Source organism: Somniosus microcephalus, chromosome 3 (genome assembly GCF_052327205.1).
Source record: "Somniosus microcephalus isolate GS21.2 chromosome 3, FLI_Smic_1.0, whole genome shotgun sequence".
Taxonomy (NCBI): Eukaryota; Metazoa; Chordata; class Chondrichthyes; order Squaliformes; family Somniosidae; genus Somniosus; species Somniosus microcephalus.
Window position 1 is genome coordinate 127,531,017 of NC_140989.1, and position 17,602 is coordinate 127,548,618.

A 17,602-nucleotide genomic window follows, 5' to 3' on the forward strand; every position below is an offset into this window, starting at 1 on the left:
TGTGACTATGCATTGAGATAGCTTATAGATATTGTTAAATATGTGTTGAGACGCCTGTAAACAGCTTTAAATATGCCACATAGCCAATAGCAATCCTTAAACACACATTGAAATGGCTTATAGATATCCGTGAAGATGTATTGAACACAGACAATAGGAATCCTTAAACTCTGTCTGGAAGAGCTTGTAGACACCCTTTAGTATGTGTTTGAAACAACTTCTAGATGTTTAGATTTGTTTTGAAACTGCTTATGGATATCTTTAAATATGTGTTGACAATATGTATAGATGTTCTTAACGATGCATTTCTAATCAGCCAGTGAGAGACGGAGAGCCCTCAGGGTGAGATATCAGCATGCACTTTCTGTAAGATTAAAGGTTAGTTCCAGCTAGTTTCAGGGATTGTTAGCCTGTAAAGTGAGATAGCCCATTAACAGTGACACACTTTATTATTCTCTATGTTACGAGGAGCAACATAAAATAGATTGAAATAACAACAGAAAATGCTGGAAAAACTCAGCAGGTCAGGCAACATCCGTGGAGAGAAATTTGAGTTGACGTTTCGGGTTGGACCCTTCCGAAACGTCAACTCAAATTTCTCTCCACGGATGTTGCCTGACCTGCTGAGTTTTTCCAGCATTTTCTGTTGTTATTTCGGATTTCCAACATCTGCAGTATTTTGCTATCATAAAATAGATTGAATTCAGTTCAGTCATGTATTTCATGTAAAATAAACCAATCTGTTGATTTATATTTGACCTCATCTCAGTGCCGTGCTTATCAGTCCGCCTTCCAGAATGCATGTGGTTCATGTGAAAGATCAGTTTTCAGTACATGGTCATGCTATCTTCTAACTAGATATTGGGCAGCAAAGGTACATTCTTGATCAGATGATGTGGGGCCCACTTACAGGAATGACTGGTAACACTGATTAACCGCTTATAGACATCCTTAAACTTAAACTTGTGTTGAGCCAGAAATCCTTGAGATGTGCTTAAGATAGACAATAGGCATCCTTACACATGTTTGAATCTGCCTGTAGGCAACGTTAAGTATACTTTGGTACCACAACATCAACTTGCATTTATATAGTGGCCTAGAAATTCGGTGGGCTGCGCCACCAGTTAGCGCCTAAAGAGGGCACTCAGTGGCTTTAGCGCCACTGGCCACGCCTCCCGTGATATTTAGCTGGGGTGCTAATGGCGGCGTTAGCCTGTTGCGCTGTGCCGCCACCGATGACGTCATCGGTGTGCGCAGCGCCCCGCTACCGCCCCGATCGCGATATTGGGTAGCGCCCGCCTCTGTAGCGCCGTTCACAAATCGCGCCCGGTTCACGGGGCCTACCTGTGGTGGGAGTGGCGCAAATTAAGGTGGAGGTGCAGGGCGGCTGTTTTTTTCAGCGGCCGCCTGCCAGCAGCTCCGTCCCCGGCCTCCTGATCTCCCCCCGCGGCAGTGCCAGCTGTTTTCCGAGAGCCCGGCACTTCTCCTCAGTGCCGGGCTCTTTTGCCGGCACTCGCGATCTCTGATCGTGCTGGTGCAGGCCCCTCCCCCTTAAGAATGGGAGGGAGGCCTGCAGTACCGCAGTGCACCATGCCGCAGCGTGTGGCGCTGCGGCACATTTCGCTGCAATATTCAGTTTCAACGCCCTAAGAGGGACGCGGAGCACCTCGAGCAGCGCCCCGTGTCCCTCTTGGGGCGCACAAGTTGAATTTCCAGCGGCCGCAACTGCTCCGATCGCAGCGGTAATTCCGGCGCCCAGGTGAGCTGGGCGCCCCATTTGCGGCTCCACCGAATTTCTCCCCCAGTGTCTTTAAAGTAGTAAAACTGTAATGTCCGAGTATAAATAATACTCAGACTGCAGGAGAACAATAAAACAGGTATTTACTGAACAGAGGGGAACTCAAGACTGAAATACAGGAGCCTGCTATGGCTTTATATACAGGGGTGGTCACTGCCGGTACTGCAGTATAGAATCAGTTCTTCTCTTAAAGGCACATACACAACAAAAACGTCCCAGGGTGCTTCACAGGACTGAATATCAAACAAAATTTGACAGCGAGCCATATAAGGGAATATTAGGGCAGGTGAGGTAGGTTTTAAGGAGCATCTTAAAGGAGGAGAGAGAGACAGAGTGGCGGAGAGGTTTAGGGAGAGAATTCAAGAGCTTGGGGCCTAGGGAGCTGTAGGCACGGCTGCCAATGGTGGTGAAGTTAAAATCGGGGATGCACAAGAGGTCAGAATTGGAGGAGTGCAGAGATCTATAAACATGTTAAATATGTGTTTGAGACAGATAATAGACATTGTTAAATATGTTTGTGATTGTCAAAAAGTGATCTATAAATATGTGATGAGACTGCCTACAGAAATATGTGCTGAGACAACCTACAGACATTGTTAAATATGTTTAGAGACAGTCAGTAGACATTCTTAAAAAGGTGAGACAGATAATAGACATTGGTAAATATGTTTTGAGCCTGCCTACAGAACTCTTGAACTATGCATTGAGACAGTCCACAGGAATTCTTATTACATGTTTGACACAACCTATAGAAATAATTAAATATACTTTGAGCCTGCCTATAGATGTCCTGAAATATGCCCCCAAAATTCCTTGGGATGCGATCTTGGTGGCTATGTTAGGATCATGCCCAATGCCCTCTAGCACTGACCCTGGTGGAGTTTGAGAGGCCAGTGAGAGGGCATAAGACAGGCAGGCTCAAATGACACTAAGGTTACATCTCCGGCACCTGCCTGCCACATGTGGCTGGAAACTTTCAGCAACCGCCCACATTAAGGACAGCCTATACATATCTTTAAATATGTGATGAGACTGCATATAGAAATCCTTAATATGTGCTGAGATTGAATATAGACATCCTTAAACACATTTAAAGACAACCTGTAGGCATGTTTAAATATGTATTTGCCAAAACCTATAGAACTCCTTAAACAAGTCTTGACAACCTATAGCACCTTTAAATATGTTTTGAGACTACCTGCAGATATTCTTAAGTAGTGAATGAAGTTCCCTATAGACATCCTTAAATATATGTTTGACACAGCCTATAGGCATCCTTAAATGTGATTGAGATGACCAAGGAACATCATTAATAAGTGTTTGCGATTCACTAAAGACATCATTAACTATATATTCAATACAACCTATGGACCTCCTTAAATAAATAATTGAGACTGACTATTGATGTCCTTAATAAATGATTGAGACTGGCTGTCAATAATCTTAAATATGTGTTTGTGACTGACTATAAGTATCCTTAAATATGTGTCGATATTGCTTATAAACATCCTTAAATTTGTATTGAGACTGCCAATGCGGTTCACTCCACATGACATTAAGAAGTAGCTGAGTGTATTAGACAGAGGGGACAACACCCCAGTTATAGTGCTGAGGATCTGTGCACCAGAGCTGTGCCCCTTCCCTTAGCGTAGCTGTTCCAATGTAGCTATGATACTGCAGTCTACTCATCAATGTGTAAAATTGCCCAGGTATGTCCTATCCATAAACAGCAGCAAAAATCTAACCCAGCCAATTAGCTTCCCCTTATTTTTCGGCAAAGTGATGGGCAGAGTCATCAACAGTGCCATCAAGTTGCACCTGCTCACCCATAACCCGCTCACCCATAACCCGCTCACCGATGACCCGCTCACCGATAACCTGCTCACTGATAACCCGCTCACCGATAACCCGCTCACCGATGACCCACTCACCGATAACCTGCTCACTGATAACCCGCTCACCGATAACCTGCTCACCGATAACCTGCTCCCAGAACTGGCTCACCAATAAGCCGCTCACCAATAACCCGCTCACCGATAACTTGCTCACCAATAACCCGCTCACCAATAACCTGCTCAACAATAACCTGCTCACTGATGACCTGCTCACCGATAACCCACTCACCAATAACCAGCTCACCAATAACCAGCTCACCAGTAACCTGTTCACCGATAACCTGCTCACTGATAACCTGCTCACTGATAACCCGCTCACCGATAACCTGCTCACTGATAACCCGCTCACCGATAACCCGCTCGCCGATAACCCGCTCACCGATAACCCGCTCACCAATAACCTGCTCACCAATAAGCTGCTCACCGATAACCCGCTCACAAATAACCTGCTCACCAATAGCCCGGTCACCGATAACCCACTCACCGATAACCTGCTCACCAATAACCCAGTCACCAATAACCCGCTCACTGATAACCCGCTCACCAATAACCTGCTCGCCAATAACCTGCTCACCGATAACCCGCTCACAAATAACCTGCTCGCCAATAACCCACTCACGGATAACCCACTCACCGATAACACGCTCACTGGTAACCTGCTCACCGATAACCCGCTCACCAATAACCCGCTCACTGATCACCTGCTCACCGATAACCTGCTCACCGATACCCCACGCACCAATAAGCCGCTCACCAGAACCGGCTCACCAATAACCTGCTCACCAATAAGCCGCTCACCAATAACCTGCTCGCCAATAACCCACTCACCGATAACCCGCTCACCGATAACCCGCTCACTGATAACCCGCTCACCAATAACCTGCTCACCAATAACCTGCTCACCGATAACCCGCTCACAAATAACCTGCTCACCAATAACCCGGTCAATGATAACCCACTCACCAATAACCCGCTCACTGATAACTTGCTCACCGATAACCTGCTCACCGATACCCCGCTCACCAATAAGTCGCTCACCAGAACCGGCTCACCAATAACCTGCTCACCAATAAGCCGCTCACCAATAACCTGCTCGCCAATAACCCACTCACTGATAACCCGCTCACCGATAACTCGCTCACTGATAACCTGTTCACCGATAACCTGCTCACTGATAACCCGCTCACCAATAACCTGCTCACTGATAACCCGCTCACCGATAACCTGCTCACTGATAACCCGCTCACCGATAACAGGCTCGCCGATAACCCGCTCACCGATAACCCGCTCACCAATAACCTGCTCACCAATAACCTGCTCACCGATAACCTGCTCACCAATAACCCAGCCACTGATAACCCGCTCACTGATAACCCGCTCACCAATAACCTGCTCGCCAATAACCTGCTCACCGATAACCCGCTCACAAATAACCTGCTCGCCAATAACCCACTCACGGATAACCCGCTCACCGATAACACGCTCACTGATAACCTGCTCACCGATAACCCGCTCACCAATAACCCACTCACTGATAACCTGCTCACTGATAACCTGCTCACCGATACCCCGCTCACCAATAAGCCGCTCACCAGAACCGGCTCACCAATAACCTGCTCACCAATAAGCCGCTCACCAATAACCTGCTCGCCAATAACCCACTCACTGATAACCCGCTCACCGATAACCCGCTCACTGATAACCTGTTCACCAATAGCCCGCTCACCAATAACCTGCTCACCAATAACCTGCTCACCGATAACCTGCTCACCAATAACCCGCTCACCAATAACCCGCTCACCAATAACCTGCTCACCGATAAACCACTCATCGATAACCCGCGCACCAATAACCTGCTCACCGATAACCTGCTCACTGATAACCTGCTCCCAAATAACCTGCTCGCCAATAACCCACTCATCGATAACCCGCTCACCAATAACCTGCTCACCAATAACCTGCTCACCGATAACCCGCTCACAAATAACCTGCTCGCTAATAACCCGCTCACCGATAACCTGCTAACCAATAACCTGCTCAGCAATAACCTGCTCACCAGAACCGGCTCACCAATAAGCCGCTCACCGATAACCCGACCACCGATTACCCGCTCACCGATAACCAGCTCACCGATAACCTGCTCACCAGAATCTGCTAACCGATAAGCCGCTCACCGATAACCCGCTCACCGATAACCTGCTCACCAATAACCTGCTCACCAATAACCTGCTCACCAGAACCGGCTCACCAATAACCTGCTCAGCAATAAGCCGCTCACCAATAACCCACTCACCAATAACCCGCTCACCGATAACCTGCTCACCGATAACCCGCTCACCGATAACCTGCTCCCAGAACTGGCTCACCAATAACCCGCTCACCAATAACCTGCTCACCAATAACCTGCTCACCGATAACCTGCTCACCAATAACCTGCTCACCGATAACCTGCTAACCGATAACCTGCTCACAAATAACTTGCTCGCCAATAACCCGCTCACCGATAACCTGCTCACCAATAACCTGCTCACCAATAACCTGCTCACCAGAACCGGCTCACCAATAAGCCGCTCACTGATAACCCGCTCACCGATAACCAGCTCACCGATAACCCGCTCACCAGAATCTGCTCACCAATAAGCCGCTCACCAATAACCCGTTCACCGATAACCCGCTCACCAGAACGGCTCACCGATAACCAGCTCGCCGATAACCTGCTCACCGATAAGCCGCCCACCGATAACCCACTCACTGATAACCCGCTCACCGATAACCCACTCACCAATAACCTGCTCACCAGAACCTGCTCACCAGAACCTGCTCACCGATAACCCACTCACCAATAACCCGCTCACCTGATCTCCTGTTCACCAATAAGCTGCTCACTAATAGCCTGCTCACCAATAACCTGTTCACCAATAATCTACTCATCAATAATCTAATAACCAATAACCTACTCATCTATAACCTGCTCACTAGTAACCTACTCACGGATGCTCAGTTTGAGTTCAAGCAGAGGAACACACCTCCAGACTGCCTCATAGCCTTGTTCCAAATGTTGCATTAAAGGGGACAGTAACTGCACTCAATATTAAAGCAACATTCAGCTAATTATAACACCAAAAACCATTAGAAAAATTGAGATCAATGAGGTCAAGGGTAAAACCCTCAGTGGCCGGAGTCATGGCTGTCACATACAAGATGGTTGTGGTTATAGGAAGTCAGCCATCGCACTGCAGGAGTTTCTCAGGGCAGTTTCCTGGTTCCAACAATCTTCAGCTGCTTTATCAGTTACCATCCATCTGTCATAAGGTCAGGAGTGGGGCTGTTCACCGACAATTTCACAGTCTCCAATTCTATTCAAAACTCCCCAATAATGAAGCAGCTCATGCCACCTTTCAGGAGCTGGAGCATATCCAGGCTTGAGCTGGAAATTGGCAGGTCTTGGTCCCTCAAAGCCTCTTCACCATTCACCAAACTCTGCTGTCTGTATCCTAACTCACACCAAGTCTCGTTCACCCATCACCCCTGTGCTCGCTGGCCTACATTGGCTCCCGGTTTACAAGGCAGCAGTCAGGAGTTTAATTGAATGCTCTTCACTCGTTTGGATGGGTGCTGTCACAACAACACTGAAGAAGCTTGTCACCATTTAGGACAGAGCAACCTGGTTGATTGTTGTTCCTGCCGCTGGACTCAATATCCACTACTTCCACCACCGCATTGTGGGTGATAAATCTACAGGATGCATCGCAGCAACTCACCAAACATATTTAGACACCACCTTTCAGGCCCATGACATCTACCACCAAGAACGACAAGAGCAGGAATGTCAAAGGGAGCACCAGCACCTCCAAGTTGCCTCTAAATCCCACACCATCCTGACTTCAAAATATATCACTCTTCCTTTATTGTCACTGGGTCAAACTCATGAAATTCCTTTTTATACACCATCCTGAGAGTACCATCAATACAAAGACAGTATAACATCGCCCGTCTCTACCCCTGCCTCAGCTAATCTGCTTCTGAAACCCTCATCCAAGCTTTTGTCACCTCCAGACTCAATTATTCCTCCTGGCCAGCCTGTGCTTGCTGACCTACATTGGCTCCTGGTCGGGCAACAACTTGAATTTAAAATTCTTATCCTTGTTTTCAAAACTCTCCGTGGCCTCACCCCTCCCTATCTCTGTAACCTCCTCCAGTCCTACAACCCTCTGAGATCTCTGCATGCCTCCAATTCTGGACTCTTGCACATCACTGATTTCCATAACCTCACCATTGGCAGCCGTGCCCTCAGTTGCCTGGGCCCTAAGTTGTGGAATTCCCTCCCGAAACCTCTCTACCACTCTCTCCTCCTTTATGACCTAGCTCTTTGACCAAGCTTTTGGTCATCTGTCCTAAAATGTCTTTATGCAGCTCGGTGTCAAATTTTGTTTGATGATCACTCCTGTGAAGCACCTTGGGATGTTTTACTATATTAAAGGCGCTATTTAAATGCAAGTTGTTGTTACAGGAATTCATGAGAAGGCCTACCATCACCTTCAATTAGGGAAAGGAAATAAATACGCCATGCCAGTGAAACCCAGATCCTGAGAATATTTTTAAAAATCTTTAAGTAAGGTATTGACAGTAAGAGTGCACATTAAATGTGTAATTGTGACAGGTCACAGACAACCTGAAATAAGTGATTGAGACTGTCTATAGAGATTCAGAAATATGTGTTTGAGATAACCTATATTATATTCCTAATGAGTGTTGAGACTACTTATAGACATCCTTAATTATATGCCAGAGAGCCTATTGTTTGTATTTTGTCAAATGATTCATTGGCTAGAAAAGGATTGTCGGCAAAAAAATGCTTGCAGTAACAATGCTGCTTCACATGGAATCTAGCCTCATTCCATATTGGCTACCTTTGATGTACAGCACTGCGTTGCATTTACTGAACTAAATATGGTAGAACAGTTATCATTGGTAATGCATGTAGCTGACAGAATGTTAATACAGGGGCTGCGGGTAAAACAAGGCCATGTAAGGAGACTGGTGAGTTTCCATCAGCCTGATTGTTTATAGATTAGCTCATTCTTGTCTACTTAATGTTTCGTTTGGTCTTTGAAAGTATTCATCGAAGGTCTTACAAGAGCATGCTTTTATAATTTCAGGTTTCGTTTAATATCTGCCCTTAATGCAAAACCCTAATTAAAGCTAAAGCTTTTCTCTAAGGTCCTATTACTTAAATATATGACGAGGCTCCAATATTTTACATTGTGAGTTACAGTTCAGTCCCAAACTGCTGACGGAGGGTAAGAGAAACTCCCAAAACAGTCTTGTAGCAAAACTTGCACAATGGTGACAGAAAAAAATACTGAAATAAGGGTCTAAAAAATATACCCCAAGGTTTTTAAGGTATCACTGTAAGGTTAACCCATCAGCATTTGTTCTGTTTATGCACTGTATGCTATTAGAGTGATGCAGTGACTATTTGTTTTTTCATAAATAGTTAGCACGGCACTTGCCTATTTCTTATGAGTGAGTAACCTGGGGCGTAGCTGTGGGCAAGAAAGTGCTTGCTGTGTTGGTTCTTAATGTGACTGACAATGAGTGGGAAATGCTCAGGCAGTTGGTGGTAGAATTAAGTATTACTTTCTTGCCTGAGTACTTGGACACTTCTTTTTCATGTTTCCTTCCACTGTTCCTTTTGTAAGTTAAAGGGAGATCAGAGTAGCCATAAAGAAACGATGCTTTAAATAATTTACGGAAACGGGCAAAGGGGAAAGGTAGCAAGCATGTGAACGGGAAACAGAAGAGGCTGAAAGACATCAGGGTGAAAAGAAAATAATGGGGAAGCATCAACTTTCAATGGGCTTTGGAGAAACAATAATTTAAAAAAATTGAGGAACATTTATAACAAAGAAAATATTATAAATCAAGTGAGACCTTAGTGCAGCATCCAGATGTGCTACTGTTCCACGGGCAATGCTGAATATACTTACTCGTTGACCTCCCATTCTTCCTTTGATGTATAAAACAACATTAGAGATTGACGCCAATCACTCTTCTAGCTTTCAGTTGATGGACCTTGGCGATGATTTTTTTAGCTAATCAAAATCCCTATGTTTTTAAAGGTTCTCCCTCCTCCACTGCACGGTGGAAGCCAGGACTCAAAGGAAAGAAGGTTTGACATTTTTAGGCTTTACCTGAACACTTACGCGCTGCACCAAAGGCCACTCTCAGAAGCGAGCCCTCGCTCCCTATGAACCAGAGTTGTCATTACAAGCACAATATCTGGTACTGTAACTTTGCTTAATGTTCAAATGAAAACCATGTTGCTGTATTTAGCATTCTGGATATAACATTAACCCTCCCTTGATCTCCAAAATTTGGAAAGTAGAACAAGCACTTTATCAAATCACGGTGCAAGCTGGAATGCACAGAACAAATTTACTTAAAGTAACAGATAAACAACAGCAACTGACAAAGCAACAGCTTGCACTATTTTAAGAGAACTTTGAACAAAAGTTTGCTCCTTGAATAACAAAAAATGCAACATGTTGCTAACTCTACTGACAATACTAAACTTCAACATGTGCCTATACTGTGACTTTTATACATGGGAATTGATAATGGCCCATGAAGCTCAATGAAAATCATCTCCACATGAACTGTGGTATAGTGATACAAGATAGGACTGGGAACTGAGGGAGATGGTTCAAGATATCTTTGCCTTACCATGGAGCTGTCAATTAAATACCCTGCTAGGATAACCAGGTTATTTAAGCCCAAGTCTATTCCCAGAACAAAGGAAATCAAATATGCATCTCTCACAATTGCATAAGGCCGTCTGGCTTCCATGGACTAGAAATCCATTGGGGTTTCTTCACGCAGGTTCATATCCCGCCGATTACGATTCCCATCATTTTGTCAGCCGTGGCTCAGTTGGTACCCTTGTCTCTGAGTAAGAAGGTTGTGGGTTCAAGTCCTGCTCCAGAGACTTGAGCTCAAAAATCTAGGCTGACACTCCAATGCAGTGCTGAGAGAGTGCTGCACTGTCTGAGGTGCTGTCTTTTGCATGAGACATTAAACTGAGGCCCCGTCTGCTCTCTCAGGTGGATGTAAAAGATCCCACGGCACTATTTCGAAGAAGAGCAGGGGAGTTCTCCCCGGTGTCCTGGCCAATATTTATCCCTCAATCAACATCACTAAAACAGATTATCTGGTCATTATCACATTGCTGTTTGTGGGAGCTTGCTGAGCACAAATTGGCTGCTGCGTTTCCCACATTACAACAGTGACTACTTTTCAAAAATTACTTTGTCAGATGAAAAGCGCTTTGGAATGTCTGGTGGTCGTGAAAGGCGCTATAGAAATGCAAGTCTTTCTTTTCTTTAAAACGGAAAGTGTCAAGCTTTCCATATACTTTGAAGATAAAACCTGGTGCACAGGAAGAGAAAAGGCCCCTTCCAGGTTTCAGTCTTGCCTCAGTCGTAGCACTCTTGCCTTTGAATCAATGGGTTGTTGGTTTAAGCAACACTCTACATTCTTGAACACGTAATCTAGGCTGGCACTCCAGTGCAGTACTGAGGGAGTGCTGCACTGTTGGAGGTGTCATCTTTCAGATGATACTTTAAATTAAGGTCTCGTCTGCCCACTCGGGTGGACGTAAAAGATCTCACGGCACTATTCGAAGAAGAGCAGGGGAGTTCTGCCGGTATCCTTGCCAACATTTATCCCTCAACCAACACCTAAAAACAGATGATCTGGTCGTTTATTGCATTGCTGTTTGTGGGACCTTGCCGTGTGCAAATTGGTGCCATGTTTCCTACATTAATTACAACTGTGACTGAACTTTCAGAGTATTTCATTGGTTGTAAAGTGCTTTGGGAATCAAGTTTACAACTTAACTCAATTTTTTTCCTAAACTGCCCCAGATGTGAGACTCCAGCCCATATGTTACCCTGATTTGGTAGATGAATGGTTGGTTCAGCATCATCGGCTGAAAACATCCAAAGCTGTCTCACTGAGAGAGGCAGTCGTTTCCCTTGGTTTGCCAGGAATCTAATGACGAGGCAGTCCAGGGCTAAGGATTACAGAACTGAGGTAATGGGAGGCGTAACAGTGTGTCCTAGCCATTTTCATTATAGGAGATTATGATAGAATTCCCAGTCACGTAACCAATGTAATAGGACGTGTCTGACTTTGTAGAGGAAACAGTGCACAGCAATGATATGATTACTGAGGCACTGGAATATCTGAAGTCTTACAAAGCACCAAGTCCAGATAGAATGCGTTAAGACAACTGAAAGAAAGGAAGCCAGCAGCAGGGAGTGCTATGGCAAACATTTAGTCAAAAGTTCATCATTTCAGCCAAGTTGATCGAGCACAGGTATTACCAGAAGATGCCAAGAGAGTTAAGTGACTTCAAACATTAAAAATCAAAAGCACGATCCTGGAAATTTATAGGCCTGTTAACTTGACATCGACAGTGAGGACGATATTGGGGTCTGTTACGAAAGAGGCAAATCAGGATCATCCATTGAAAGGGAAGCCAGTAAATCTAAGCCAAGCGTTTAGAAAAGACAGTTAGATGTGTTGGAACACTTTGAGGCTGGTGGGTGAATGTAGGAAACGAATGCAGAGGTATGGAAAAGACCGCACACATATACAGAGGATCAATTCATGCATGGAGGGCACTATACATTAAAAGGGACAATTACCCTTGAGTCTGAAGTAGTTCAACTGGAAGCAAATTTGAGTGTTTGTAACGAAATCTGAACTGGCACAAAATTTAAGTAAACAACAACAGCAACTTGTATTTATATAGTGCTTCACAGGAGCGTTATCAAACAAAATTTGTCACTGAGCCACATATTAGGGCAGATGAGAGGTAGGTTTTAAGGAACATCTTAAAGGAGGAGACAGAAATAGAGAGGTGGAGGGATTTAGGTCTCCAAAGCTTAATAGCTCACCAAGTGTTAACTATAGGTTGGTACAAATACATAACCTGCAGTAGTATTGCATATGGTGCCACAGTGTTTCAGTAAGCCTTTTTTTTAAACAATGCTGATGCCATGTTTTGGACATGAAATGAAGAGGTTTTCTGATGATCACGGTTGTGCAGCTACTTTGACGGACTACAACAACTGTACACTTTTGGTGTCGTTTAGCCCTGTTATTTCCCCCCCCTCCAATTCTGGGTATATTTTTAATGAGTTAGCTATATTAATTTTTAATTGATGACGTTTGTGCTGGTGTGTGCTTTTTTAGAACTAGTTCAACATTAATGTAAAATGCAGCATATCATTGTGGACTGATCTTAGACACAGCACAGAAACTGTTTAAAATTAATGTGCAACTATGAAATTCTAATATTATCTGAGCATATTTCTAACTATAAATGTCTACTCATTTCATTTTTCCATGTATCCTTGATATTTAAACAGGTTTTGTGATTCCTGCTGTACTGAAATCTTCGATTAGATAGAATTTTTACATAGAATGTACAGCACAGAAACAGGCCATTCGGCCCAACTGGTCCATGCTAGTGTTTATGCTCCACACGAGCCTCCTCCCACCCTGCTTGATATCACCCTATCAACATATCCTGCTATTCCTTTCTCCCTCATGTACTTATCTAGCTTCCCCTTAAATGCATGTATGCCTAACTTGACTATTCCAACACTCTCCTGGCCAACCTCCCATCTTCCACCCTTCATAAACTTCAGCTCATCCAAAACTCTGCTGCCTGTATCCTAACTCGCACCAAGTCCCGTTCACCCATCACCCCGTGCTCGCTGCCCCATGTCCTAACTCACACCAAGTCCCGTTCACCCATCACCCCTGTGCTCACTGCCCCGTGTCCTAACTCACACCAAGTCCCGTTCACCCATCACCCCTGTGCTCACTGCCCCGTGTCCTAACTCACACCCAGTCCCGTTCACCCATCACCCCCTGTGCTCACTGCCCCGTGTCCTAACTCACACCCAGTCCCGTTCACCCATCACCCCCTGTGCTCACTGCCCCGTGTCCTAACTCACACCAAGTCCCGTTCACCCATCACCCGCTGTGCTCACTGCCTGTATCCTAACTCGCACCAAGTCCCATTCACCCATCACCCCTGTGCTCACTGCCCCGTGTCCTAACTCACACCCAGTCCCGTTCACCCATCACCCCCTGTGCTCACTGCCCCGTGTCCTAACTCACACCAAGTCCCGTTCACCCATCACCCCTGTGCTCACTGCCCCGTGTCCTAACTCACACCAAGTCCCGTTCACCCATCACCCCTGTGCTCGCTCACCTACATTGACTGCTGGTCCAGCAACACCTCAATTTTAAAATTTTCATCCTTCTTTTCAGATTCCCCCATGGCCTCACCCCTCCCTATCTCTGTAACCTTCCCGAGCCCTACAACCCTTCGGGATATCTGCGCTCCTCTATTTCTGGCCTCTTGCACATCTCCGATTTTAATCGCTCCATCATTGGCGGCCGTGCCTTTAGCTGCCTAGTCCCTAAGCTCTGGAATTCCCTCCCTAACCCTCTCCGCCTCTCTACCTCTCTCTCCTCCTTTAACACACTCCTTAAAACCTGCCTCTTTTGTCCTAATATCTTCTTACATGGCTCAGTGTCAAATTTTGTTTGATAACGCTCCTGTGAAGCACCTTGGGATGTTTTACTACATTAAAGGTGCTATATAAATGCAAGTTGTTGTTGTTGTTGAATTCCTTGTTGGATTTATTTGTGATATATGGAATAAAAGACATTTTACAGAAGACTTTGGATGATTTCATAAACCACAAGATGGTAAAGTAGCATACATTACGAAGATACTTGCTGTATGAGAGACGATTTTCCCAGGCTCCGTGTGGGTATGCAGCAAAACTGCTTTTCAGAAGTACTTCCTAGGCTGTGATACGCTTTGGGACATCCTGAGGTTATGAAAGGCGCTGTATAAATGCACGACCTTTCTGTCTTTCCCATTGCACAGTAGGCTGTTGGAAGAATTGGAAGAATCAAAGACTAAACCATTGAGCATGAGGGTGTGGAGCAGAGAAAGACACAGGAACATTTGTCTTGTCGTGACCACAAACTCTCCAGGGCAGTGACCCGCAGAACATTCCAAGAGGTAACGGCAGCAACAAATGCAGACAGCACTGGACACAAGGTATGGCTCCAGTGCAGGAAGAAAAGCAGCATTTCAACTATAATACTATATATCTGATAATACCATGATCTGCCCCCTACCCAAAATTTGATTTCCTCCCATAATTTACATGTTCAGTTGTGCATCCATCAGAACTCATAGAGCACCTTCCAACAATTCCCTTCTTGAAGCCCTCCCATTTATTCTTGACAAGTATGGGGAAAGGCACCTGTTGGTAACACTATCCTGCAATATCCATTGGCAACATTAGATTTGTCATTGGACCTTAGTTCATAGAATAGAATCATAAAATGGTACAGCACAGAAGGAGGCCATTCGGTCCATTGAGTCTGCGCCAGTTCTTTCGAAGAGCAATCCAGTTAGTCCCACTCCCCCACTCTTCCCTGTTGGATCCGTGGTTCAGTGGATATGCTGTTATTAAATAATCACACGGATGCTGTACATTAACAATAAACAGGTCTTTACTGGAGGAGGGTAGTCTCAAGACTGGGGGTACAGAGGCATGCGCAAAGCTTATATACAGGTGTGGTCACTGCCGGTACTACAGTATACAGGAGCTGTAAAAGTAGTTCTGACTTAAAGGCACATACACTACAATTCCTCCCCTTTTAGATTAGTAGTACCCCTAATATTCAAATAACAATTAACATTTCAACATGTACATTAAACAACAAAAGTCCATTTATAGATTCAGGCCGAGAAATTCAGTTGCGTTTGCGCCCAATTAGGGGCGAAAGAGTGGGTTGCGCCGGAAGTTGCGTCGCGCCCGAAATTAGGTGGGCCCTAACATCAGCGTTAGCCGGTAGCGCTGCGCCAGCACCGATGACGTCATCGGTGTGCGCAGTGCCCCGGTACCGCCCGAAACCACGCCGATCCCCATCTTCAGTAGCGGCCGCCTCTTCCGTGGCGGGTGCTAACAACATCGGGAGACCGGGTCCTTACTGCAGCCTTAGCGGCGCAAGTTAAGGTGGAGGTGCGGGGTGGCCGCTTTTTCGGCAGCCGCCTGCCCGCACCTCCTTCCCCGGCCTCCTCCACCCCCCCCCCGTGGCATTGCCGGCTGGTTTCCGTGGAGCCCGGCACTTCTCCGTTGTGCCGGGCTCTTTTGCTGGCACTTGCAATCGGGGCTCCGGCCGTTGCAGGCACCTCCCCCTTAAGAGAAGGGGGAGGCCTGCAGTACAGCAGCCTGCCGCACCGCATCGGGTGGCGCAGCGGGACCGGGAGCGCTGAAATTCACTTTCAGCGCCCCAAGCGGGGCGGACACACCCTGTACCAGCGCCCGGTTCCGCTTTGGGGCGCTGAAAGTGAATATGGGGCGGGCACAACTGGCTCCGCGGCGGGCGCAAAATTTTCGGCGCAAACGTGCTGGCGGGGCTATACCCAATTTCTAGGCCTCAGTCTTTGGGGCGGCTTCCTGACCCTTTCAGGATAGCGCCTTTCCGGAGGTTCTTGTTCTTGGTGCAGAGGCGATTCTGACCCCTTTTCATCGGGTAGTTCATCGGGTTCCACTGCTACTGGGTCTGAGGTAGATGCTACCGGTATGTCGGGTACATCCCCAGGTACTCGAGACATGGGGTTGACGCGTTACTGTGACGCCAAGATCTGATCGACATGGCGTCTCACAATGTTCTCCCCGACATCCACTGTGTACATTAATGTCCCCTGCCTTGTACATATCGTTCCGGGTTGCCATTTCTCTGTTCGATAGTCACGGGCCAAGACTGGTTGCCCTACATTGAAGCTCCTTGTCGGCTTCTCATTGATGTGCTGGAATTGTTTGTCCTCAACATTTCTTCGCACATTTGGTCTGAGCAAGTCCAGACGAGATCTCAACCTTCGGTTAAAGAACATCATGGCCGGGGTCTGGTTGGTAACTGCATGTGTTGCGTTTCGGTAGGCTAATAAGAAATTGTCCATCTTATGCTGTAGTGGAATTTCATCATCGCACATGGCCTTTATCGCCTTCTTAAAGGTTTGTACGAACCTCTCAGCCAATCCATTTGTGGCTGGATGATACGGGGCGGATGTGTAATGCCTTACCCCATTCCTTCTCATAAATTTTTGGAACTCATCGGACACAAACTGTGGTCCATTATCAGAGCAAATCTGCTCTGGCAAACCATTTCTGGCAAATATGGTCCGCAGGACTGCAATCATTTTCTCTGTAGTGGTTGAAGACATTTTTATCACCTCAGGCCACTTTGAATGAGCATCCACTGCTATTAAGAACATTGAGTCCATGAATGGACCAGCGAAATCAATATGCACCCGTTGCCATGGAGAGGAGGGCCACTCCCATGGGTGTAGAGGGGCATGTGGTGGTGCATTTTGGACCTTCTGGCATCCTAAGCAGCTCTTAGTTAGGTCTTCGATTTGTTGATCGATTCCCGGCCACCACACATAAGCCCTAGCAAGGCTTTTCATTTTCACTCCCCCCAGATGACCTTCATGTAGCTCATTTAGCACTCTCTCCCTTAACTTGGGTGGAATCACCACTCTGGATCCACACATCACTGTCCCGTTGCATACTGACAGCTGTTCTCTTCTGGATGAGAATGCTGGCAACAGTGAGTCGCCATGAGTTGGCCATCCCCTCACCTTCAATTCATATACCCGAGACAGCGTCGGATCATTGCGGGTCTCCTTCTTTATATCCGCGTTCGTTACTGGCAATCGTTCAATTATTGACGAATAAAATATCTCGATAGGGTCCACTGCTGGTGCTTCCTCCACAGTAGGCAGTGGCAGGCGTGATAG